Source organism: Crinia signifera, chromosome 9 (assembly GCF_055691185.1).
Source record: "Crinia signifera chromosome 9, ASM5569118v1, whole genome shotgun sequence".
Classification (NCBI taxonomy): Eukaryota; Metazoa; Chordata; class Amphibia; order Anura; family Myobatrachidae; genus Crinia; species Crinia signifera.
Window position 1 is genome coordinate 64,426,226 of NC_139225.1, and position 26,574 is coordinate 64,452,799.

Here is a 26,574-nt window from a genome sequence, read left to right on the forward strand (position 1 = left end):
ACACATAATGCCCCTTACACATATGCCGAACACTATTGCGCAACCAACCCACCCGCAGACAGCACTCGCACAGTGGCTAACACTCCTCTGTCTCTGCTTGGATACAGATGTTTCCTCTGCCTCTGCTTGGATACAGATGTTTCCTCATACATCTTGCCTCAATAGGCCATGCAGCTCCTGGCCAGTTCTGCTAACGTTGGGTGCCTTTTTTTGCGGAAAATTTGTCTTATTTGCATTGTTATGACCAGCACACACAAGGAGCTTCCAATGATTAAAATGATATGCGGCATGCCTATATTCTGTGTGCGACTGTGGCTGTACCTGCATACGGAATGCTATGTTACAGTGATTTCCATGAATACACTATTTCATATGCAGATACAGCCTCACTCACACACAGAATATAGGCATGCTGCATATCATTTTAATCAGCAGAAGCTGCTGATGCCCCTAGACATTCAAAATGCCCTAGGCAATTGCCTAGTTTGCCTATGCCTAAGGCCGGCCCTGTAGGCTTAGATGCCAACCGTGGCACTCCAAAACAACAAGACAACTAAAAAATCAGTCACGTAAAGTAGAACTCCAATGGCGTAAATCTCGTAATATGACTGATTTCCTCACATATAAGACTAGCTACCACTCCTACTGCAATGCTTTGGACACTGCCAAACAAATATACTACCAATCTCTCATCTCTACTCATGCCACCAACCCTAAGTGACTTTTTAACACATTTAAGTCTCTTCTGTACCCTCCCCCTCCTCCCCCACTTGCTACCATCAGTGCACAAGAACTTGCCTCCTACTTTAAGGACAAGATTGATAACATCCAAAATGAAATGGTATGCTCTTCCACAACCTCTAACCCTCTTTCTTCCCCACCTGAACCCTCTGGCACTTTCTCTTCATTTCAGCTTACAAATAAAAGGTATCCACACTCTTCTTATCCTCCTACTCTACTACCACTCCTCTTGATCCTATACCTGCACAAGTCATTAAAAAATTATATCATGTACTTATTCCAGTCTCAACAAAAATCTGCAATCTCTCTCTCTTGCTACTAGTACTTTTCCTTCTCTGCTCAAACATGCAGTGATTACTCCCATTCTGAAAAAAAAAACAATTCTGACCCTAACTCTCTCTCTAACTATCGTCCTATCTCTCAGCTCCCATGCCTCTCCAAGCTAATGGAGAGACTTGTCTACTCTCGCCTCACAAACTTTTTTAACTCTCACACCCTATTAGACCCGCTTCAGTCAGGCTTTCGCTCTCAACACTCCACTGAGACAACACTGACTAAAGTGGTGAATGATTTGGTAACTGCTAAGTCTAAAGGCCATTACTCACTACTTATTCTTCTAGCTGTTTCTGCTGCATTTGACACTGTGGATCACACTCTTCTCTTACAAACACTACACTCCCGCCCTTTCCTGGTTCACATCTTACCTATCTGATCGCTCTTTAAGTGTTCACTTCACTGACTTTACTTCCTCTTCATTACCTCTGTCAGTTGGAGTTCTGCAAGTCTCAGTCTTAGGTCCTCTGGTTTTCTCAATCTATACTTCCTCTCTTGGCAAACTAATCAGCTCTTTCGGATTTCAGTATCACTTGTATGCGGATGATACTCAAATCTATCTATCAACCCCAGAGTTGTCACCAGTGGTTCTGGACCGAGTTTCTGAATGTCTCTCTGCTATCTCATATTGGATGTCTTCTCACCAACTCAAACTCAATATTTCCAAAACGGAATTACTTATATTCCCGCCAACTAAGAACAGTTACCATCCTGATATCTCCATCGCTGTTGACAACTCGACAATCTACCCTACCCCACAAGCTCGTTGCTTAGGGGTTATCCTGAACTGTCCTTTGTTCCCCATGTTCAGTCGGTCTCCAAATCATGTTACATGCATCTAAAAAACATATCCAAAATATGACCGTATCTCACACAAAACACTACTAAATCTCTTATCCATGCACTCATTATATCCTGCATTGATTATTGCAATAGTCTCCTAACTGGTCTTCCCAAGAACAGACTGTCGCCACTGCAATCCATTTCAAATGCTGCTGCTAGGCTGATCTTCCTTGCAAGACATTCATCAGTCTGCTGATCCACTCTGACAATCCCTCCATTGGTTTCCTGTATATTACCGTATTCAATATAAAATACTTCTACTCACATATAAAGCTATTAACGATACTGCACCAGCATATATCTCTTTACTTATCACAAAATATCTCCCATCTCGACCAATCCACTATGCGTAAGATCTGCATCTCTCTTCTGCACGGATCACTAGTTCCCATTCACTATTACAGGACTTTCATCAGGCTGCTCCCACCCTATGGAATGCCCTTCCACGCACAATAAGACTCTCCACTAGCCTCCAAACTTTCAAGTGTTCCCTGATATCTCACCTCTTCAGGCAAGCCTATCATATTTAAGTTACACACGCATAACTCTCTGAGGCACTTATGTATTATATAGCTTCCCTTCTGGACTTGTAACTTTGTGGGCCTGCCATGCTATTACTGGTGCCTGTCCTTCTGTTTCCCTCCTATGTCCCTATAGATTGTAAGCTTGCAGTAGGGCTCTCCTACCTCCAAGTCTGTCTGTTGTTACCCAGTTTGTTTTATTACTGTCTAAAATTGTAAAGCGCAACGGAATCTGCTGCACTATATAAGAAACTGTAAATAAATAATAAATGCCCAGTATTAGGGCTGCCTATACACAAAGCACACACCAGTTGTGGACAGTAGTAGCGATGCTTATATGTAACGCCCACACCAGTTGCCGACAGTAGCAGCGATGCTTATATGTAACGCCCACACCAGTTGTGGACAGTAGCAGCGATGCTTATAAGTAACGCCCACACCAGTTGCCGACAGTAGCAGCGATGCTTATATGTAATGCCCACACCAGTTGCCGACAGTAGCAGCAATGCTTATATGAAATGCCCACACCAGTTGCTGACAGTAGTAGTGATGCTTATATGTAACGCCCACACCAGTTACCGACAGTAGCAGCGATGCTTATATGTAACGCATACACCAGTTGCAGACAGTAGTAGCGATGCTTAAACGTATGAAAAAAGTTTGTATTATTTATTTATTTTCATTTAAACTGATATTTTCCTTTCATTCTGGTTGGTTCATAGGGATACTGTTTGCTTCAAAAATAAAAATGTTTTTGCTTCCATAGAAACCAAACATCCCTGTGGGAACTCGAAATATAGAAATCCCACACATGCAAAGAGAGATTGCACAAACCTGGCTTAGTGAAGTTTAACAATAGAACTGATACCCTGAGGGTGTGTGTAGGTGCATATTACAATCACTTATCAGTTACATCCCATGAGAAACTGTATAACATGGATAAACAACATATTTCTTCAGTGCTACTGGGTCTCCAAATTGCAATATAAAGAAATGGATGTTTATCCAAAACCATGTGTTTAATCTAGTTTTATAGTTGATTGGAATTTTTCATCATCTTGTCAGTAGCAGTACAGAAGTACAGAACATGTGTTCTCTCTGCTGCCCTTTCCTGACAGGACCTGAATGCAGCAAATGTCTCGTTACACACCTCCGTGTTAGCAGTACTAGATTGTGAAAGGGATCTGAGATGCGATGGACATTTAAACACCACAAGATTCTTGGGCACCTCTGCAACATATAGTGTGTGTGTGTGTGTGTGTGTTTATACATATATATATATATATATATATATATATATATATATATATATACACACACACACACACATTCATACACACACACGTGTGTGTTTGATCAAACTGCCTTTATGTAACTTTTTCTTTAGTTCCCAGAGTCTTTTGTTCCATGTCACATCTGTCTTTACATTTATAGCCATAGGAATACTATCCGATTGCCTTTGCTTGTTGCTACCTTCACTTTTCATACAGCTGATTAGTCCTACTGCTGATTGGAGGAGAGCTGACAGAGGTGGGGCTACTGGTCTTTCAAGGTCTTTACACTGATCACCTCTAGTTTGTACATTCAGTGACAACAGCTCGGCAGGGTGACCGGCTGAGCTGGCATTAGACATTTCTTCATCCCCTATCCTGCGGCATTCCTTTTAGCACCTTTTATGCATTCAGCATTTAACTCTTGGAGCACCTGTTTCCCCTTTACCTGTGAATTGTGCACTGAGCAGACAGATCTGGTGATCCCTGTAATGCAAAACCTGCTGCTTTACACAACCCAAGAAAACCTGACGTAGCCTTAAGGTAAACTCACAACCTACTTACATGACCTGCACAACATATTGTACGTACTGTGTAGCAGGATACATATTCATTATCGCAATACCACTTCGAAATCTTTTTGTGTTATGTTATGAATTTTGATCTTAAATGTTTTTCTTGTTTATGTGAACATTAATATTATTATTTACCTGCTAGAAGATTTTATGGCATCTATACAGAGTTCCATATTTGGGGTCTATGGGGTCTTAAGCTTTAACAGGTCATAAAGTGGAGGATGATAAAGAGAGAGAAATGACCATCCAATCTTCACCTAACTGTCATTTTTTTTAAACAAACCCTGTAACATGACAGGAGCTGATTGGCTGATCATTTATCTCTCTTTATCACCCTCCACTTTACATACATCTGGCCATTGTACTAAGCCTTGGAGACAAAAAAAAGTGTTGTACAGAGAAGTAGTATCAACCAACCAGCCCCTAACTGTCATTTTGTAAACACATCTTGTAACATGGCAGTTAGAAGCTGATTAGCTTGCCTTTTATCTCCATCCACTTTATTTTGCTCCAGTGCTTAGTATATAGATCCCACAATGACAGGTAATAAATACCACAGGAAGTGGAACATGAATGATCTTACGTGGATTCCCAGCTTCACTGATACAAATGCCACCATTGTTTAGTTTGTAGTCAGTCTAACCATTTAGAATAAGTTTCTAGTCCTGACTTACACCTGTAGTCCATTGCTAGGGATGAGTGATCGTGATATTCACCTGTACTCATCGCTGCTTATTACAGTATAGCACAGGTTCTCAAACTCGATCCTGAGGACCCTACACAGTGCATGTTTTGCAGATCTCCTCACAGAATCACAACTGAAATAATTAGCTCCACCTGTGGATCTTTTAAAATGGGTCAATGAGTAATGAATGCACCTGCCAGGTGACCTGGAAAACCTGAACTGTGTGGGGTCCTGAGGACCGAGTTTGAGAACCCCTGCAGTATAGCAACAATGCTAATTTGTATGCAGGGTGTGGAGAGAAATCTATGATGAACATAGGAGAGTGCGGGGCCCTGTAAAAATGGGCGGGTGTGGGTACCTCACAGTCATCACTGCTAAATTTGGTTCCCTGTTATTAATTGTAAGACCCCCATCATCTCTGCAGAACTGGACAGACTGAAAACAGGCCCCCACTCATGGCAGAGCTAACTGCCTTATTATATTAAACCATTGAATTATAACGCAACAAATCAAATGGTTAAATACAGCTACACTCCTGGGTAATATAGGGTTAAACTCATACTTTGGTGAATGGCACGTTTCAAAGTCCACACATCCTGCTGTTGGGGATTTGCACTTATTGGGGACTGAGTCAGAGCCAGTGGGAGATTTCCACTTTGTTACACATATTTCTCAGATCAGACATTAAGCTGGCTAATCATTATACCTCCCTGCCAGGAATATACAGGCACAGCCTGAAATTATGAGGCCCTTTAATGAGAAATGTTAATTTGTTAACCAAAAAAACGGCTACAGTCTGGGTTACAGAAAATGTTACATGAAGTTCATGGTTCAAATCTGTTGGAAACCCAATTGAAGTGAATGTGGAAAACTGTTGTATAAAAAAAAACATTTGAAATTGCAAAGCCCTTGTAAACTGCAGGGATAGCACATGGGAACAAGTGAAAACACTGTATTTATTTATTGTAATGTTCTATGCAGTTTGCTCTTGTAGTTCTTAGCTGAGTTCTGGTTGGTATCCGGCCTTATGCAGTCTGTAACTAGTTTTGCTAAGTGACTCAAGTTATACTGATGTGTTACAGAAAAATGATGTGCTCTATTCTGGTACTGCCAATACAGAGATGGCTTTGGATTATTTGATAACGTAATCCTTTTCATATTCTATACTGTGAGAAGCTTATATAGAGGTAGTCACATTTTGACCCTGAAGCTATGCAGGAAAAATGTATGTAAATAATGTGCATTGATGTGCATGCTTTCAGCTGTGCATCACTACTACATGCATCAGGCATAATATGTGTGCATACCTCTGCCTCAAGTTAGTGCAGGAAAAGCAGAGATGCCGCACACCTTTCCAACTGCCCCAATTATGCCACACAGTAGCAGAATCTTATTTACATTACACCGCATGTACAATAGTTCCTCTTATTTCTGTCATGCTATACATGTTACTGTATGTCACACAATAGTGTCCCTTATTCACAAATCACCACTGTAGTATTGCGCTTATACATAATGCTCACAATAATAATGTCCCTTACACATAATGCACACAGGAGTCCCACTTATACACATAATGCCCAAAAGTTGCTGAAGTCAGGCAGAATCCTTGACACATTTCATCAGCTATAGGGTAGTTATGGGAAGCTGAGACTAATTGTGCCGATAATAATGCTGTTGTGTTCTGCCCCTAGCAATCAGAGATTGGCTCCAATGAATGCAATGCAGAGCGACCTGTACCAGACCTGTGTGGCACACTGCTGTTTTATACCATGTTTGCTTTTACTTTCCTACATTGTTCAAGAACACAACTACATTGTCACAAATGGCAGTATTCAATGACCCAAATTGCGCTGTGCAGCGAATCCTGTTTAGGATTCGCTGCACAGTCACCGTGTTCTGGAGGGCTGGAGCCCTCGCTGCCAGCCCTCACTGCCACACTATTCAATGAGGCAGGGGCTCGCTGCCCCTGACGGCGAATGTTAACCCCTGTGGAGCCGGGGGACAGTGGCAGGCAGGGAGATGGAAGTCTCCCTGCCTGCCCCAGAACGTATGTGGGGGGGAGGTTGGCTCCCCGGGAGCAGAGCAGCACAGGCTGCCCCCCGGGAGAGCCAGCAGGGGACCGGGTATTCACTGCTCTCGATCGTGCATATGTAATGATCGGGAGCAGTGAATATATGAATATGTAATGAGCAGCTCTCGGCTCCCGGCCCCCTGATGTGTAAAAAAAAAAAAAAAAATATATATATATATATATATATATTTGAATAAAAATAGCATGCCCCTCCACAGAATAAAATTCCTGATTTTTTTTTTTTTTACACCAGATTTTAAAAAACAACATTATTTTAAAAGTTCACATTCCACTTCACCATGAAAAGATGGCGATTAACTACACGGTGACACACGGCAAAATTCACTTAGAAAGCAATTCACCATCTTCTCATTGAATACACTCATGGCAAATCACATTGAAAAACCACAGCGAGTTGCGGAGAGTATCAGACGGTGAATTGTCCCTCATTCACTGTTCACCGTCGGCGAAAAGTGTACGTTGAATAGGGTGATTCACTTTCTGACACAAAAATCGCCATCCAAAGTGAAAAAAGCACAAATTCACCATGAAACATGGCGAATTGGCCTCATTGAATACTGTCCAAGGAGACAAAGTGGAATTTATTTTTGTGGTGCCAGTGACTATAACAGGTTATATTATCCACATACTAAAAATAGGCAAATGAGCATGGTAATATAATGCTTATATGTATGGTTACATACGCGAAGAGAAGGGGTGGGAAGACCCGCACCATAAAGATGTTGATGAATTGGTGTGTTCGATGTGGAAAAATATGCTCTTTTATGCTGGAAATTTTATATAATATTTTTCCTGGCAAGTAAGGGTGCTGATCCCCTGATTCAGAAATATGCAATAACAGTAGAGAAGAAAAAGTGAATCAGTTTGCAGTGGGATGCACTCCTAGGAGTGCATCCCACTGCAAACTGATTCACTTTTTCTTCTCTACTGTTAATGTATGGTTACATAATATACACTTCAAGAAAATGTCCTTATCACTAAGTAGTGTTACAGTACATAACTGAGAAACATTCTTCTTTTTACAGCCTCAATTATTACTGCTTGCATGTCAGGGTTTTTGTCCGTCAGGACGCTGCTCTCTGGGTGCTATTTAAAACAAACAAAAAAATCAACACATGATCTGTATATTTTTATACACAATTTCAATGTTTGCACTGATTGAAGAAGACAGAAATGTAATTACAGGCAATGTGCATTGCACGCATCTGTTCTGGTCTTGCACTGAACATCCCTTTATTTCACACTTGCCTGGAAGTATAGAATTTGATGGCAGATAAGAACCACTTGGCCCAGCTGGTCTGCCCTAAACACATAGGGCAGGATGTAGCAACCAGTGGCAGTACATCCCACCGCCCATCTAGCCAATGCTCATTGCATAGCTACTGACATATGCGATGAGCAATGTGAAGGTCCTCTCTACCAATAAGAGCTGCCCTTTGCAATCTCCGCCACAGCCTGGGTCTGTGGCCTGGGAGTCCCTCTGCGCATGCCCAGAGATGCTGGTGATCAGTGTCAGATCCCTCACACAGCAGCTCTGCAGAGAGAAGCTATAGGCTTCTATAGGGTTACGCCAGCTAGAGCAGGTGTAACCCTCTGCAGTGCAGCACCACCAGGAGGGGTTTTAGTACATTTAAAAATGGGGTTAAAAACCCAGAAAACAGGGCTTTACCTGCATATTTTCCGTTCGTACATCCTGCCTATACACACTAGGGCTTTTTTCTGTTTGTTTTTTTTGGAGTGTGGGTGGAAACCCACAGGGCGTGTTTGCCAACCCTATGTGAACAAGCTTCCAGCATGCCCCTGGACCCCCTCAAGCCATCAAATGTATGTATTTACAGTTTCTTATATAGAGCAGCATATTCCATTGCGCTTTACATTTGGAAACAACAGTGATAACACAAACTGTGTAGAAACAAACCAACATAGAGGTAGGACGGTCCTGCTTACAAGGTTACAAACTCCAGCAAGTCATTGTTCTATGGGGAGGGGGACGGGGTTAAATTAAAGCAAATTGGGTCATTTTAGCCCTGCCCCCTTCCTGGAGACCTCAGAAACACAGCATTTTCTGTAATGTGGGTGGGGCTTAATGACCTCCCCCCCTGAAGTGCTGATTGGATTGGGATTAAATAGAAAATGAATCGCACCGTGTGTACAGGGCTTTAAGGAGTTCATAAATAGGAAGGTGGAGAATGAAGAGGGCAGATAGTCAGCTAGCATGCTCTACATTTGAATCCATCATCCTTAAATAAAACTTTGTAAATATTGTCTTCTTGCTAAAGTATTCCTTATTAATATTTAAAATTATTCATGATCCCACAAAGACATAAGTACTGCTATTAAATAATTGCTATTAAATAAAACATAGTGGGCGACAGGTATTTGGAATGAGATAAAGCAAAGAGCGTTGCCTAAAGCAACCAATCTCCTCTGTTTTTGTAGCACAGAGATTGCATAGACAGAAGCTTATGGGTTGCTTTGTACTACTTTATCGCTATCCAAGGCTTGATACATCGCCTTTTGAATATTAAATACATTAATAATATTGTTGATAAAATGAATCCTTTTATGTACAATGCTGAAACTCTGTGTATCTATGGAATCAGCCACACCTTTTATTGTATCCCCTCATTTCTCACAACCAATGTAGCTTATTTTATTACCTGCCAAACTGTTGCAATGTAGGGGGAGGAATATTGTGACTAGACTGTAATTACCGTATGTAGGAGAAATGCCACTATTAGCTCCAATCAACTTATTATTCAAATTAAGATGCCATCTGGTTGCACAAATATCTGCTGTTATATAAAACAAATCTTCATTTATCCAAGCGCGTCCAAGCGTTTTAGGAGAGGGTGTGTGACGTCAGCTTCAGCCTCGATCAGGCTGCTTAACTTGCAGCCTCCAAGTAAGTCCCTGGTATGCCCCTGGCCACTTGCGATCAGTGGTAACCAGTGTAAATATCAGTAGATGGTGAGCGCCTTTTGAAGGATTTTGGACATATTCGCTTGTTGCGAATAGATTAGTAGCCGTACACATTTGTTCAGAAGGCGGGATTTCACTGCAAATTCGCACAACGTAATCAGACCCTTAGTCGCACAGGAAGAATTTCAAAGTTATTTGGCAAAATCAGAAAATGTGTATTGACCATAAACGTAATCCTCTTACAGTTTGACTGACAGGTAGCCAGCATTTAGGGATGGTAACCTGCTGTTTTCTGGGTGTGTCAGAAAAAAACGCAGACATGCCAAGATGTTATTGAGCAGGGTCTGTGACGTCCGCGATGACCACTTGCCTCCTGTCTCTGTTCCGGATTAGTGCAAGCCTCAGACTTGCTCACAATTGCACAGACGGCAAAAACTCTTTGATGGTTCAGGAATTGTATATGTATTTGTAAGGTGATGGCAATTAGCGATCCATTTGCAATTCCCTTGCAATATAGCAAGGGACATCTTCTATCTCTGTCAGGCTGGCATCTTTCTACTCTGTCTACTGCGAATTTTCACATTAGTGGTCAAATCTTAATTAAGCCCATAGACTCCTTAGTCACCAGTTGCTTACTTTGGGTACAACAGGCGATGGTATGTTTTTTTTTACCTCCGTACTCGTTGTGATATAAATCCTAAGAAACACAAATTTTAAAGAATTTTTTTTTAGGAATGTATTAGTTTGAGCAGTTGCGCATTGAGTTCATGCCCTTTCTGAGATTTGCATACATAAGAACTCTCCGTTCTTCAGGTGCAACTGGAAATGTGACTGTGTAGTCTTCATTCTAGCATCCTGCTCCTTGTAAAATCCGTGCAGTTCCTCCTTCCTGCCTGGGGTGTCACTCTCTGCTGTGGTGTTTCTACAACAGTCTGGTTTGTATCTCAACATACAAATACAAATCAGACTGTTCTTGAAGTACGGCAGCAAACAGCGACACCCCAGGCAGGAAGGAGGAACTACAAGGATTTTACAAGGAGCAGGGTGCTAGAATGAACTCTAAGGGCTATTTCACACGCTCTGGCTACTGCTGGGTGGCGAATCCCCGCACGGTCAAGAAGCCGCGCCGCACTGAGAACTTTACAATGGAGGGGATGGCCACAGCCCGGCAGCCGTCCCTTCCTGTGGTGGGATCCGGCTGCAACCGGGCGGCCGGGCCGTGGCCGTCCCGTGTGAATGGACACAATCGTGTCCATTATTAACTACTGTGTGCGGCATGGCTTTTGGCCGTGCGGGGTGTAGCCGCCCGGTAGGAGCCGGAGCGTGTGAAATAGCCCTAACTGTTACATCACATAGTTGCTTAGATTGGGCACAAGAGCATGCACACCCTTGCTAAAAGTACTTTGGGGCATATTTATATTTATTAGCTGATTTGAAGTGTATTGTTTTTATCTGTTACAGAAATACATCAATAATAATTTATAACTTGTATGTGACATTGTTTTACATCCCATTTAGAACAGTAGTGTGTGCCCAGCTTGACCCCCGTGACGCCCATACAAACTGTGCTGGAAATAGCTCAATGCACATAACAGACGACCTCCCCATCTAGAGATTGCTGGAGCATTTTAAGCAGTTGATCGGCTAATTCGCCTGCATCCTATAAACAGACCTATACAATGTTCGAGCTGATCAGTCAATATCGGGCGCTCGGCTCTACGATGTGTGTACACAGCAATAGCTGGAATCTGCTGATCTTTGCAGTACGTAGGAAGTTCTAATTTGCTGGCACAAGCAATGACTGTAGTTTGCCTGATATACCGATTTCTCTGGATTGTTCTACTTTGATCAAAGGATTATAACTGAATCAATTCTATTAAACAGCATATAATGATTTCTGCATAATTCAGTCACTTTGAATTGCTCTGAAGCTTATGTCAGACCTCCGCCACCAGACTCCTCTGTACAACAATGGTCAGACTGAGTTGATAGCCCAGAAGAGGGCTATCAACTAGTGAATGCAAGAAATAAACCTGGTAAAAGGGTCACTAGACTTTAGGATTGATTGCCGCCTTCTCATCCCCAAAATCCCGTATTCTGAAATGCCATCAACACTTGGGGTCAGAAAGACATTGTTGAGCTAATTCCGATGTAATTCACCGATACTTGAAATATTGTTCACTATATAAAGTAAACACACAGCAATTTTCTGTTGTGGTTATAAAGTTACTTCCATGAGATTATTAATGAAATTATAAATGTCTGTTTCACATTGCAAAACCAGCCTCCAGCCTCAATGTGCAAAAGTAGCTGCTGCTGTGGACCAGGCTGTCATATAAATGTATCCGTGGACTGCTGTCTGATTGTATTACGCATAGATTTCTACCGGACTCATGATTTTATGGCTCAAGATAGCAGCATTTGTGGAGTGACAATGGGCCGTATTCTGGTTCACTCTCAGAGGCAATTTCCTTCTCAAATGGACAAAACCATGTTCACTGCAGGTGGGGCTGATATAACAAATAGAATTAGATTTGGGTGGGGTTTTTCTTCAAAGTGAGATCTGTATTGCAGTGTAAAAATAAAGCAGTATTTACCCTGCACAGAAACAAAATAACTCACCCAAATCTAATTCTCTCTGCACAAGTTACATCTGCCCCCCCTGCAGTGCACATGGTTTTGACCATTTGAGAGGCCTAGTGTCCTTATAAAGTACAATGCTTAAGCTGGGTACACACAAGGCCAGTGGTTCTCAACCTCGGTTCTCAAGTACCCCCACCAGTGTATGTTTTCCAGGTCTCCACCAGAATCACAAGGGATGTAATTAGCTTCACCTGGGGATATTTTAAAATGTGTCAGTGAGTAATCAGTGCACCTGCCGGGTGAGTTAGAAAACATGAGCTGTTGGGGGTACTTGAGGACAGAGGTTGAGACCCACTGCTCTAGACGATATCGGCAACGATTTCCCTTTATCTGCCTGGCGAACAATATAGTACATACACAGCATACACACTAGACAATATTACATATACTGTATATATCGCTCAGAAGGACCCAATGTGATCGCTGAGCAATATATTGCTCAGTGTCCCATTTTCATCAGCGACCATAGATGGTCGCAGATATAAACAAGACTTTCTGCTGGGGTAAGCCGCTAGTCGCAGGAGCATGCTCCCGGTGACAGTCGCCCCGTATACACAGGGATATGCTCGTTCAGCAACCATATCACCGGCGATATAGGCTAGAATTGTCTATTAGACTTTAGTTCTTGTGTCTACTGGAGAAACAGATTTATTAAGCTCGGTGAAGTAATAGTGTCTGGTTTTTATCACCGGCCAATCATCTCCTACCTGTTATTTTTCAAACCAAGCCTGTAGCTTCACAATTAGGAGCTGATTGGCTGGTGATAAAAAACACACACTTTATCACTTCACAGAGCGTAATAAATCTGCCTCTGAGTGGAATGCAATCAACACTTCATTTAGACCGTAAGCTCCTTGGAGCAGGGCCCTCTCCACTCCTATTCTCACAGCTTCTCTTGCATTTTAATAACAGCTCTTTCTTACTCAGCTACCATCTATACAACATCTCATCTCTAACAACATGGACCGCTTCCTGGCTTTCCTACATTGCAGCTGTATTGTGTACTGAGTTGTGCTGCTATTTGTTATGTGTGCTCTGTTTTAGTTTTCAAGTTACTGTTATGTTTAGTTCTCGGTACCCTGTATTGTTCTAATGTGTGCTACATGTACGGCACTGCGTACCACTTGTTGCGCCATATAAATGAAATAATAATTAATGATACAATAATGGAGTGAAGAGAAAGCACATGCTCATTTCTATGCATTGTTGTACACGGTCACTTCCACTGAATGTTGTTGTTGTTGTTATTTGTTTATATGGCACCACAAGAGTTAAGCATCGCCTGGCTATACAGAGATGAGCAACAACAAAAAAACAAGAAAATAATGATTTATAGTACAAATGCAAATTAGGACAAGTACATGGTAAATAAAAGACATTTGCCACAACACAATCAGAATAGAGCCACAGATATATTCTTAGAAAAGCACATGAGGAGAGAGGGCCCTGCTTGTTAGAGCTTACATTCTAAAGGGAAGGGGCAGACAAACTGGGGTGACACAGCAGGGATGTATCAATTCAGAGCTGCTGGTGATCTTGGTTATCAACAGCATAAGGGTTATTCAGACCTGATCGCAGGGCTGCAAATTTGCAGGCCAGATACAAGCTTGCAGCAGGGCCCTCTAACCCCCAATTCTGTAGTTGTTACCCAGTTTGTTTTATCACTGTCTACTATTGTAAAGCGCAACGGCATCTGCTGCGCTATATAAGAAACTGTAAATAATCAAATGATACTGCTACTTTTCTATTGCTGGCCATATGCAAGTTCATTCACAGGAAACCTGTGTTTGCCATTTTCTGGGAGTGTCAGGGAAAACGCAGATGTCCCAGGTGTTTGAAAATAAATTGTGTGATGTTGACTCTGGCCCTGATGAGTTTCTATCCCAGCCTCTGAGTAAATCCTGGGCTACATAAAGATTGCACACAGCTGAAAAAAGTCATTAGATAGGAAGTGCCTTGCATATTCATTTGCTGCTGATCGGCATCATTTTCCCAAGCCATTCGCAGGCCTTGCACATCTATTCGCAGGATTACACAGGGTGGGATTTACCATGGCAGTGCGGTGATATCCCATAGTTGCCTATTTTTGAAAATGTGCTTCAAGGAGAGTACAGTTGGTAATAGAATTTTGAAATGGAGGCCTGTCATGCTCCACCCAAAGGGCGTGTCTAGTTCTCCCTCTCCCTCTCTCTCCCTCTCTCTCCCTCCTTTTTTTTCCCCCCAAAAAATGTAACCATGAACATGGTGCGTGCACCCACGGCGACCTTTCGGGTCGCCGGGTGCACGCACCCATGGCAGCGAGGGTGGGGCGGAGATGGGCGGGGAGCGCCGGGCTGCCCCATTACCATATGGGAATGCCCAGCGTTCCATGGGCGTTTCCATGAGAACGCTGGGCGTTTTCATGGTAATGAGGCAGTGACGCGGGTGTGTGGGCCGGGTAGCTGACATCAACGGATGTCAGCTGCCCGCCCATATCACGCCAGCGTGCACGCATATATACGCAACTGAAAAGTCACTTATATATGCGTGCATGCTAAACATCATTCGATGGTCTGTGACCATCGAATGATGTGGGCGGACACCCCAGCAAAGCGAATGGATGTTTATGCAAAACATCCATTCGCTGCTGTTCGGGCGAAGCCACACTTTGCTGGGGGGGGGGGGGGGGGGGGGGGCGTGCGTTCGCCGGGCGGGGTTTGGTGGACTCGCAAGGCTGTGAATTCGCAGCCTTGCGAATCAACCTGAATAACCCCCTTTATTCTTTAATTAGTGGCAAAAGGTTGGAGATGTCCGTGCTGATGTGTGTAAAAATGTTTTAAATGGGGATGCACAAAATGGGGTTGGCTTTTATTCTTCACTGACTAGGTTTGTAGGCCATGCCCCCTACCAGCAGGCCACGCCCAACATTTTGGGCATGCGTTGATGTCCCACCTGCCGTGGATTAGAAGTTGGGATGTATGGGTTGCTGAGGGCCCAAAGCATATGCTTGCACCTGGGCCTACATGTTGCTAGTTCCGCCACTCCCCACCCTGCTAGTCTATTTAGGTTTGCTCCTTGTTGTTGTGTTTTTTTTTTGTTTTTTTTTTAATTCTTCAATTTTTTTGTCTTCCTTCTCATTGTAAAAATGTTGGTCACCTTAGGGCAGGGCTGGGCAATTGCGGCCCTCCAGATGTTGAGGAACTACACATCCCAGCATGCCTTGCATCAGTTTCAGCATGGCCACATAGCAAAACTAATGCAAAGCACCCTGGGATGTGTAGTTCCTCAACATCTGGAGGGCCGCAATTGCCCAGCCCTGCCTTAGGGTATAATACATCTACTCCCACAAATGCTAAATACTTAAAATGAGACACTCCATATTTTAAAATAACCTAAATGAAAACCCTTGTATACATATGTAATGTGCAGTGTGAAAGGTCCATTTTGAATTTACCGGTTTAACAAAACCGGTAATTCATAACGGTTGAAAAGCAGGGTCCTACTTCTTCCCGTTTCTGTATACCTATGTAATGTGATGGGACAAAACGGCATTGAAGCGGTAATACCCCTTTCAGACCGCACTTATAATAAACAGGTAATATATACCGATATGCGGTGTGAAAGGGGTTAAGGCTGTCTGACCAATTTTTTTAAATGTTTTAAATTACCGGGTCAATGCTGTTTATGCGGTGTGAAAGCAGCATAATATTACCTTTTTTGAGAGGTGATGCGGTCATTTGGTTGACATGGTTCTAGGTCGAAAGATCATTAGTTCAACAGTGAAAAGGTCTACATGGGGTTTCTCACTGTTTTTTGAGCCGACATGTGCCGACAGGCGGTATTTCACGCCCTACCATCCACTAGGGCGTGGTGGGAGAATAAAATAGTGTCCCTATGTGCACTATAAACTGTGTCCATGTGGACTGTGTTGACATTCAGTTAAAAAACCCATTGTAGACCCACAGTGGAAAATCCCATGTAGACCTTTTAACTGTCGAACCTAGACCTTGTCGAACTAATGACCTTTCGACCTAGAATCATGTTGACCTTTTCCTATGTCGACCTAACGACTGTCGACCATAATGCTGTAGACTTAATGATCCCAACCCTTTGAGAGTGTAATGTGAAAGAAGACTGTTCCTTGATTGATCCAAGTCAGTGACCCAATATATGTTTCAATAAGGAAACAAGGCTTACGCTTGCTCTGTATTAACTTAGAATTACCAAATCTTTTATATTTATTTGTAACACAAATGTCCTGTAAGTATGTGCTGACGTATATGCTAGAATAGCAATACATTTTATCTTTAAACACATTTGCTGAATATTGCCATAGGTGAATATTTACAAGCTAATGGTTACAGCTTATTTTTCCATTCCTTGATGCAACTCAAGATATTTGACATTGTGTGAAATGTTCATTGATTCATTATGGCATTTCAGTAGTACAGCTAGTGGCCTAGTGCATTAGTTTGTTTTAGCTTTTGAAGTCATTTTTTTAAGTGCCTTCACTTATAAAGTGCAGAGTACAAACGAGACATGTTCCTGTCAGGGGCCTTCAGTCATGTTATTTACAGTGTTTTACAGTCTGCGCCAGCTGCATGTGGCACTTGCCAAAACGCTGCTTTAGTCTTCATGATGATGAGTCACAGACAATGTATACAGTGTATGTATGTATGTATTGTATGTATATTTTTCTGTCTCCACAAGTACTTTGTATCCAGTTGACCTATTTCTGTGAGAACCAGAGGAAATATATGAGACAATTAAACTAAGTTCTTGAAACCCCCTGAAATGTTAGTGTTGTGAATGTGCCGTACATGTTACGGTCTCTGGTAGTAATCAGGAATCCAATAAAACACCATGGAACAATCCTATAAAGATTCCTTCTCTGTGTTTGGGTTATTTTTCCCAGACTCCCTTTGGGAATCATCAAGTCTCAGGGAATTTGAAGTATGTGAAGGAAAAGATGATGTCTGGATTCAACTGGCTTTACAGACCTGGGGCTTTTGTTTTCACTGCTGCCCCTGAGTTAACCTTTAAAGGAAGGTTAATTTTAATGAGAAGTAAAAGGGAGAGTGGGAAAAAGAAAGAGATACTTAGTTGGAGATAAGAAAACAATGACATGGGCTCCACATTATAGACCTGAGAGAGCATGATGGAAGGTTAGATAGCATTATATGGCTAAAGGCATGCACAGTGGTGGTTTTTAAGACCTTCTTCAGGTCTGTTCGCAGCAGGGCTGAGTTTGTATGGGGACCAATGTTGTTTTACTGCGCATGCGCATTTCTACTCATTTGCAGGACAGTGAGCGGTGGAGAGGGACATGAAATGCTGGGCATTCCCATGCCAATGAGGTCATGATGCAGGGACGGGATGTCATCTCTTTGCCCATTTCCTTTTCAGCGTGCACACATATGTAAGGTTGCTCAGAGCAACATTGCATATGCATGCACCTTCCACATCTTTCGATGGTCAGCAACCATCGAAAGATGTGGGTAGATCCCCCCCCGGCCTGCGAATGGATGTTACTGTGCAACATCTATTTGCATGCCCTGCGTGCAAATCGCGCTTGCGCAAATGGGTGGTGGCAGCGAACTATTCGCAAGGCGGGGTTTGGTGGACTCACAAGGCTATGAATTTGCAGCCTTGTGAATCAACCAGAATAACCCCCTTAAGTGCATACATGTATCATATTTATATGAATGACAGCTCCAGCTCTTCTGATGCCTTTTGTGTTGTTAGGACTTCCAGCTTTATGTCCTACTGCGCATTTGTGACTCGCATGCGGGCCCCCTGGAGGACACTGGGAGGGATCCTTTTGTATCACTCAGGGATTCATGTGTTGTCTGTTAAGAGCAAGCCTCTGATACATATGGGCAAGTGGGTGAAACCCCTGAAACCTGCAGTTTGTACAATGCAAGGGGAATTCCTTTTTGAAAGAAGTAACAAAATAAGAGAAGTTTAGAAGACAAACAGCTGGGCAGTTGCATACCTCCCAACTTTCTGTGCATCGGAGCCGGGACATAGGTGGGGGCGTGGCCTATACTCACAGCTCCCCGCGAGGCCACGCCCCCATTTCGATGCTATGGGGGCATGACACTGTCTGAGTGGGCGATGGTGACACGCTGGACCCTGCATTCCCATAGGGTGTGCACACAGAGCGATCTGTGCTTAATTTTCTTAGCAATCTAGACAAATGTCTTAGAAAACAGCCCAAAATCAATATGTAAGTTATAGGCCTTTAGACATGAACTGCCCACTTCTGCTTAGGCCAGGAAGACACCTGCCAGGTCAGATAAGGAATTTAAGGAACACTTTTTGAAGGTTCCTGCAACTTTTAGGCACATGCAGCTACTATTAATGTGTGACTCATTAACCCCCTGGCTAATGACCCCCTGGCTGCGGGAATAGACGCTGTGCGCATGCGCACAGCGTTTATTCCCCGCTGGTTGGCAGCCGACAGGGGGGACCCCCAACAGCCCCCCCTCACCGCGGGACACTGGTCGCGGGTGGGACAGCGGGACAGGCCCTAATAATCGGGACTGTCCCGCTAAAATCGGGACTGTTGGGAGGTATGCAGTTGGGATTATGAGAGTAATCAAAGTGCTAAACAGCCATATACTGCACTGGGGAATGGACAAGTGTTGAGATACTACCAGTGACATACAGCAATTTGTAATGTGTCAAATTTTTTTTTTACTGCTTGGTACAGTATCTCTTTCAGAAACAATTTTTCTTGCAGTACTAAATTTGTTTATAATCTTTGCTTGTGTACACATATGACAGTATCATATGTGTACACAAGCAAAGATTATAAACAAATTTAGTACTGCAAGAAAAATAGTTTCTGAAAGAGATACTGTACCAAGCAGTAAAAAAAAAGACAAATAGGAGGTAATAAATGAAGTAATGAAAGCAGCCAGGAATGCTTACACTTTTATACAATCTATCGGAGTGATTCAGAGATGAACGCAGTGTTGTCACGGACGCTACTGTTACAGTTTCTGGCATCGGCACTTCTGCAAAACCAGCCCCTATTGCATCCCTTGTGTTGTGCTTCCAAACGTCCACAGCGTGTCAGTGATGCTGCAACTTGGGGGCACTGGGTGTGATCTAACACACACAGATCTGCACGTGTGCAGTGTGGCATTTACGCAGCTACAGATCACTCAGCATCACAGTTATAAGCAAACCATTGGGCTTAATCAGGCTTCATGTGCTGTACATATAGATTGTGTAACACAGGAAGTTACAGTAGTAAATGGAAAGCAAAGATTCCATTAATAGTAGCTGCATGTGCCTAAACGTTGCAGAAACCTTCAAAAAGTGTTCCTTAAATTCCTTATCTGACCTGGCAGGTGTCTTCCTGGTCTAAGCAGAAGTGGGCAGTTCATGTCTAAAGGCCTATAAACTTACATATTGATTTTGGGCTGTTTTCTAAGACATTTGTCTAGATTGCTAAGAAAATTAAGCACAGATCGCTCTGTGTGCACACCCTATGGGAATGCAGGGTCCAGCGCGTCACCATCGCCCACTCAGACAGTGCATGCCTTGTCTTACCTAGTAAGTTTACTAGCAAGCATAGGAAATCCATGATGATGCATAAACACAGTGGCAAACTAGCTTTCGAAGCATTTGCTTTGAGCTGGCTTAACTAGTCCACTTATCTGTAAGTACTAGATATTACTAGTACTACTGTCTGTATGTGCCAGCTGGAGGAGATGCTGTGCGTCAGAGATTGTCCATACTGATGACATCGTTGTCCTCTCTGTCACAGTACAAGAGGCAGATGCTCCGGGGCTGTTTCCTACTACTGTACCACAACCATAGCAACTGCAGTGTATGGGTGGGAGGACTCAGATCTGCAGGGTTTTCATTTTTCCACTTTCATTCTGTCTTATTAAAAACTGGTCTGGGTTTTTTGTTTTTTTTAGAACAGTTTATACATCTACCGGAAACACTACATTGTCATTACAGGTAGATCTCCACAGTGACGTCTCAAGGTAACATTCATAATGATCCCTTTGAACCCCCTATGAGTTTGGTTAATAGCCCTGTACAGATCTTGCATGAATCTATTTATTTTCGTAGCGTATCAAATATTATAATCACTTTCATATTATACTTTGAGCCAGTTCTAAATTCACAATGATCGTTAGCTCAATTTGCTAATTGCCTGCTCTAGGCTGTAAAAGGTACTGGCACATCAGAGCTTGTTTGCACAAAGAAATAACACACTGCTTTGGCAAAGTGACAGGACAAGCCGCCCTGGTCTGCCTATAGATATCTGCCACATCACAGACTGCAGTGTACACTGTGTACGCAGGAGAGAGTTCCAAGTACAAAGCAATGACACCTCTCAGACTTTGTACTACATGTGGAGTTGTCATATTTACACTGGGCAGAGGGCTCATTTGCAGAACAGCTATGACTTTATTTGCAGATAATTGTATTTGTTGTATAAACCTGATAAAGAATAGTTCAAGCTCTCCGGAATTACTTTTTTCATCCTCTCTGTGTGACCAATATGAGAGCCTTAAGGCCCCCATACATTAGGCCGACTGCAAAAAAAAACAACAACCCAAAAACTTACAAATGTATGGGAAGCCACTGATTGGCTGAGAGCTCCCTCAGCCAATCAGCGGTCTCGCATTTGGCCAATCCCTCAGCCAATCAGTGGATTCCCAGACATTTGTAAGGTGTGTTTTTTTTATTTTTATTTTTTTAATTCGCCCCTCCTCCACCTCTATTCTTCCCTTTCTCAGCTTGCGGTATCCTCCCGCCGGCTCTCAGCTTGCCTCCTTCTGGGTCCGGGCTGCACATACAATTTATCTTATGTGTAGAGTGGCCGCCCTCCCAACTCCGATCTGATGTGCACGGGTCCGCGCATCTGGTCGAACGGGATGTCAAACAAATGAGATTTGGTCCGATTTATAGGTAAAATTTGTCAGAATCAGGTCAAATCGGATCAAATCCTCATATTGTATTGGGGCCTTAAATGTAAATAACAAAAAGATCTGTAGCATTACTAGTTTATGATGAGCAGAGAACATAGGAACATAGAATTTGACGGCCAATAAGAACCACATGGCCCATCTGGGTGTGTGTGTGTGTGTGTGTATTATTAGATAGTTTAACACCAAAAGGTTGACTAGTTGCAATTGGTAGACAGGGTTAAAAGGTCGACATGAAAAAGGTAGGCACATGAAAAGGTCCATATGAGTTTTATGGATTTTTTTTTGTGCCAATGTCAAAACCTGTCGACATGGACTCCATTAGCTCGGAGCACTTTACCATTACCAGTAGTAGTCTACATGGATAGTACAGTATGAAAAAGTCCAAAAACTAAAAACATAAAAAATTGTGAAAAACTCATGGCACTCACAACTTCAGTGCAGTGAGGCATGCCTTCCCTATAGGTTTCTAGGTACACGGAACAGTGATTACCATTTTGGGATTGACCTACAGTAGCTCTCCCACAGAGAAGAAAAGCAGCAATGACACCAGGGATGTGGGGTTATTACGCTGACAACCCGCCTTGCACAAGGGGTGCAGCTGAAAATGGGGCTTTCCCTTGTGGGAAGAGGGTATGGCCTTGCAGGCAGATCCTCTTCATCTCTCTAGGGGGAGATTCTCGAAAACTCGCCGCCCAGCTCCGCCTCCCTTCGCCACCCATCGCAATCATAATTATCGCATATGTTCTAACATATATTATAGCAAAGGACAGCTCTTGCGTTAAGAGCTGCCCATTGCGGTGAGAGTCACCAGGTCCCGGCGGCTCCCCCCTCCCTCCCACACCCGGCGCTGCTGCTGCTGCGCCGGGCTCTCCTCCTCCCTGCACCCAGAAGAGGATCAGTGCAGGGAGGAGGTCACAGGTCCGGGCAGCACAGCTCTGTTCTGCCCGGACACAGGTGAGGGGCGGCGGGGGTCCGTGCGGGTTCGGCGGTGGGTTCGCGTTAGAAGCCCATTGGCTTCTATGGGGCATCGCCAGATTTTTCTTAGAGCATCCCGAAATGCGGAAAAACCCTGATAACAGGGTTTTTACCGCATTTTTACCTTAGAGAATCTCCCCCTAGGGCAGTGCCCAGCATTACTAGAGAAGCTGAGCTGCCACAGTGACTTTTCTAACAAAATTACAGCATTTGCCAAGAAACCAACATTTTAGGACGAGCGCAGTATGTCCACCGATTCCAGACAAATTGGTGAAAACTGCAGCACAACCGAAACACTTACCAGAAGAATGTTATAACAAAAATGTAAATAATGGTAACAGTGTAGCCCAGTGGTTCCCAAGCTGTATGTCATGTCACCCTGGGGTGTCTCGGGACACATGCAGGGGTGCTACGGATCAGTGAGCCAGGACCAATAAAAATTATTTATGATCCATATAATAGAGAAAATCAGTCATGGTGGCTGCCAATCATAAAACATGTGCAAACAGATGCCAATCTGGTCCCTCGCCACAAAACTGACCCTAATGGTGTCTACACAGTTATTTGTGCCATTAATTTAGCCTAGGAAATTCCGCATGGGAGATTCCCCTTGAGCTTCTCGGAATCTAGATCTCTCAGATTCTGGGGGAGATTCTCTAAGAATCTCCGCCGCCCCCTTCGCCGCCCATCGCATTTATAATTATCGCATATGTTCTAACATATGCGATAATTATAGCAAAGGACAGCTCTTGCGTTAAGAGCTGTCCTTTGCGGTGAGAGTCGCCGGGTCCCAGCAGGTCCCGGCGGCTCCCCCTCCCTCACACACCTGGCGCTGCTGCTGCTGCGCCGGGCTCTCCTTCCTCCTCCCTGCACCCGGAAGAGGATCAGTGCAGGGAGGAGACCACAGGTCCGGGCAGCACAGAGCTGTGCTGCCCGGACACAGGTGAGGGGGGAGGGGGCGATGCGGGGCGGCGGGGGTCCGCGCGGGGCGGCGGTGGGATGCAGTAGAAGCCCATTGGCTTCTATGGGGCATCGCCAGATTTTTCTGGCGATGCCCCCCGCCGCGTTAACCCGACGGGGGATGCTTATAGCATCCCAAAATGCGGTAAAAACCCAGATAACGGGGTTTTTACCGCATTTCTTGCTTAGAGAATCTCCCCCAGTGTCAGCGATGTGCCCCAGTGATTAAGCGTAGCGATTTATCATGGGAGATTTAAGTTAAGCTCACAAGGAGGGCTCAGTGAGAGGAGGGTAGTGCTCTGGTGAAGCAGATCGCTGATCTACACAAAACACAGGCGATATGCAGTCATTTTCGAGGCTTTTGTCCTTCTTCCTGATGTATCAATAATGTTTCACGTTTTTAATTTCCGCATTTTTAAAACACCACATTGGTCTGAATGTAAGCTGACATCCTGTGGAATGTATTCAAATTTGTGATGTCCTTTGTTGTTTCGCCAAGTTTGAAAGCCCCTTGGTCTGGAGAGGAGGAGGAACCTGAGTGTAAGTTGGGTGTGTGTGGGGAAACACATCCCCCGGTTGCCTGAGCCAAGGGACAGCTACTTTGACCATGCTGTGGGTGTCTGACATGGGGCAGGAGGTCAGGATGCAAGGGAGCCTGAACGGGTAGTGAGGCGGGCAGTGTGGGACTGCTGCTGCATGCTGTGAGAGGTAGGGGGTGTGGGACCGGCGCTGGGTGTCAGACAGGGGTCGGAACACAAATCTCCTGCCGGCTGGAGGGCGGGAGGCGTGCAGGACTGCTGCCGAGTGCTGAGGGAGAACAGACACACACACAAAATTTTTTTAAAAATATCGGAGGAGGGCACAGTATACGCAGCCCAGAAAAAAATAATACATAATGCGGAAAGTGCCGCAAAACGCATGTAATACAGGCACGAAAAAAAAGGGAACACCCACGAATATTGATACATCCCGGCCTAAGTGATCTGACTAAATTTATGGTACATGCTGGTTCTACATTCCCCAGCTATTACGGCGCATGGGGCCGAGCATCGCTATGGGCCCTAGACACACAGCGATGTCCTCTTAATTTCTAAGAGGAATTAAGTCATATCTCTTAGAAAATCACTTAAAATCGCTACGTGTGTAGGACCCATAAGGATGACAGATTAACACAATCTACTTAATTTCTTTTTTTTTTCTACATTATTATGGGGCCTAGGGGTGCCGTGAAAGAATTCTGATACTTTAGTGTGCCATGATACAAAAAAATCTGGAAACCACTGGTGTAGCCTATTAGATAATAAAATAATATAGAGAAAATTAAATGTTACTTCAATTTTGCTAGTCAATTGACATTAATAATACACCATGTTTTGTTTTTTTCAAGCATCACATGCAGTGTAACTTAATTGGTGGTATTTTACAGACGATAATAGGCCTCTAGGTCTGGCTATATACAGTATATATGTTATATGTATCTTCAGCAGCACTGGCGCCGCAGGAAAGGCAGAAGTGACACTCTATCCAGTGTAGAATAGATCCTTGATGACAAGAGTGTGAGACAGGAAATTTGCTGAAGTGTTTAGGGGGTGGAAGTTGATCTTTAACCCTTTCAGCTCTGAAATTAGTTTCTGAAATAATTTATTGCCCTGTACAACATTTCTGGAATTGTATATATTATTGGGGGGGGGGGGGGTTATTATTATTAGAAAAATATTTTTAGATTACAGACTGATTAGGGCTTGGTTCTGAGTCAGACACAATTGCGTTCCATCCTTCTGTACAGCTGGAGAAGTCTCCTTTCTACCTTATACGAATGCCAGTGTCCCACAAAACATCTGTCTTCATGTGACAAGCCCAGTGCCTGTTCATCTACAGCGGACTTCTCGGTATTGCGACAACTGCCCAATTGCCTGCCAGGAACGCCCATTTAATGCAATGAGAGAGAGGTGAATAGATGGATCAATCCACCCACATGTATTTACAATCTCCATGTATCTGTGTATTCGTGGAACAGCACAGGCACAATCTGCAATTGGTTTCTTTGGCGCATAAATAGTGAAATCTGTCTGCATTTGAATTTGCATCGGACTCCGAATCGGGTTCTGAAAATAGGCATAATAAAATGTAGAACAGAACCAATATATAAAACCATAATCCAATATGGCAGAAAAATACACTGCTATCGAGGTGTCTTAGGTCTGCGAGTGTTGTAGAAATCATTCGATGGTCAGTGATCATCAAATGATTTCCTCCCCACACGAAGCTGCGATTTCTTCACGTGCGGGGGAATTCGCTGTGCGAGGCGGTGGGCTGACGTGCAGGCGGCGTTTGGTGGACACGCATATGGAATCCATAAATATACTTTCTTGGCTATCCCAGTCAATAGACCCATGCTATGCAATAGTATAATTACCCACAAGGCAAATTCATAAATTGTTCAGGAAACCTTTAAAGCTTTCATCAGAAATTGTCCTTTTTTTTATTTATTTTTATGGAATTTAAGAACTTGCCATATCCCCAAGGTTATAATATCTGTGCATTATTAGTAAACAGCAGTAAGCTGAGCTGATTACAACTGTACATGTATATAATCTGTAGATGATGTTAGCGATACAGCTCCACCAAAGCCTTTCCAGTTTAACAATGTCTTTCAGGTTTTGTTGATGCCCCTCCAGGTTTGAAAAAAAAAAAAAAATCTATGTAAAATCCCATATAGGCTGGGCAATTACACTCTTTCGACTTAATTGGCCATAAATAGCCGCATGTGTGCGTGTCTGTCTAAAAAGATTGTTAACCCTAATTAACATCTAACGAGATTGTCCAGATGTTGACCATGATGTTAATTCCGGCCAGAGATAAATGCATCTTAAGGTCCCCTGTATGATCTGGCCCAAAGTCAAATCATTTAGATTTAGCCAAATGTGTTGGATGTAATGTGACAAGATGTGGCTACTAGGCAGTAGGCATGACACCCCATCAACCCATAGGTACCGTAACCTAGTAGATACTCTACCTATTATTATATTCAAGTAACTAAGGCTGCATATATTAAAACTGAGAAATCTGGT

The 26,574-nt window shown here is 43.4% G+C and overlaps 1 protein-coding gene across 2 annotated transcripts in view; it reads left to right on the plus strand.

The window, feature by feature from the left end:
- The window catches only part of STARD8 (StAR related lipid transfer domain containing 8), a 159,562-nt gene that overhangs the window by 54,859 nt on the left and 78,129 nt on the right, over positions 1-26,574 (plus strand). Inside the window, exon 1 of one of the 2 annotated variants that reach the window (XM_083159130.1) lies at positions 4,014-4,252. The exons of the other annotated variant lie outside the window; for it this stretch is intronic. The gene's annotated coding sequence lies outside the window, so the exon portion shown is untranslated. Of the gene's footprint in view, positions 1-4,013; positions 4,253-26,574 lie in introns of those variants that run through there. 2 annotated transcript variants of the gene reach the window in all.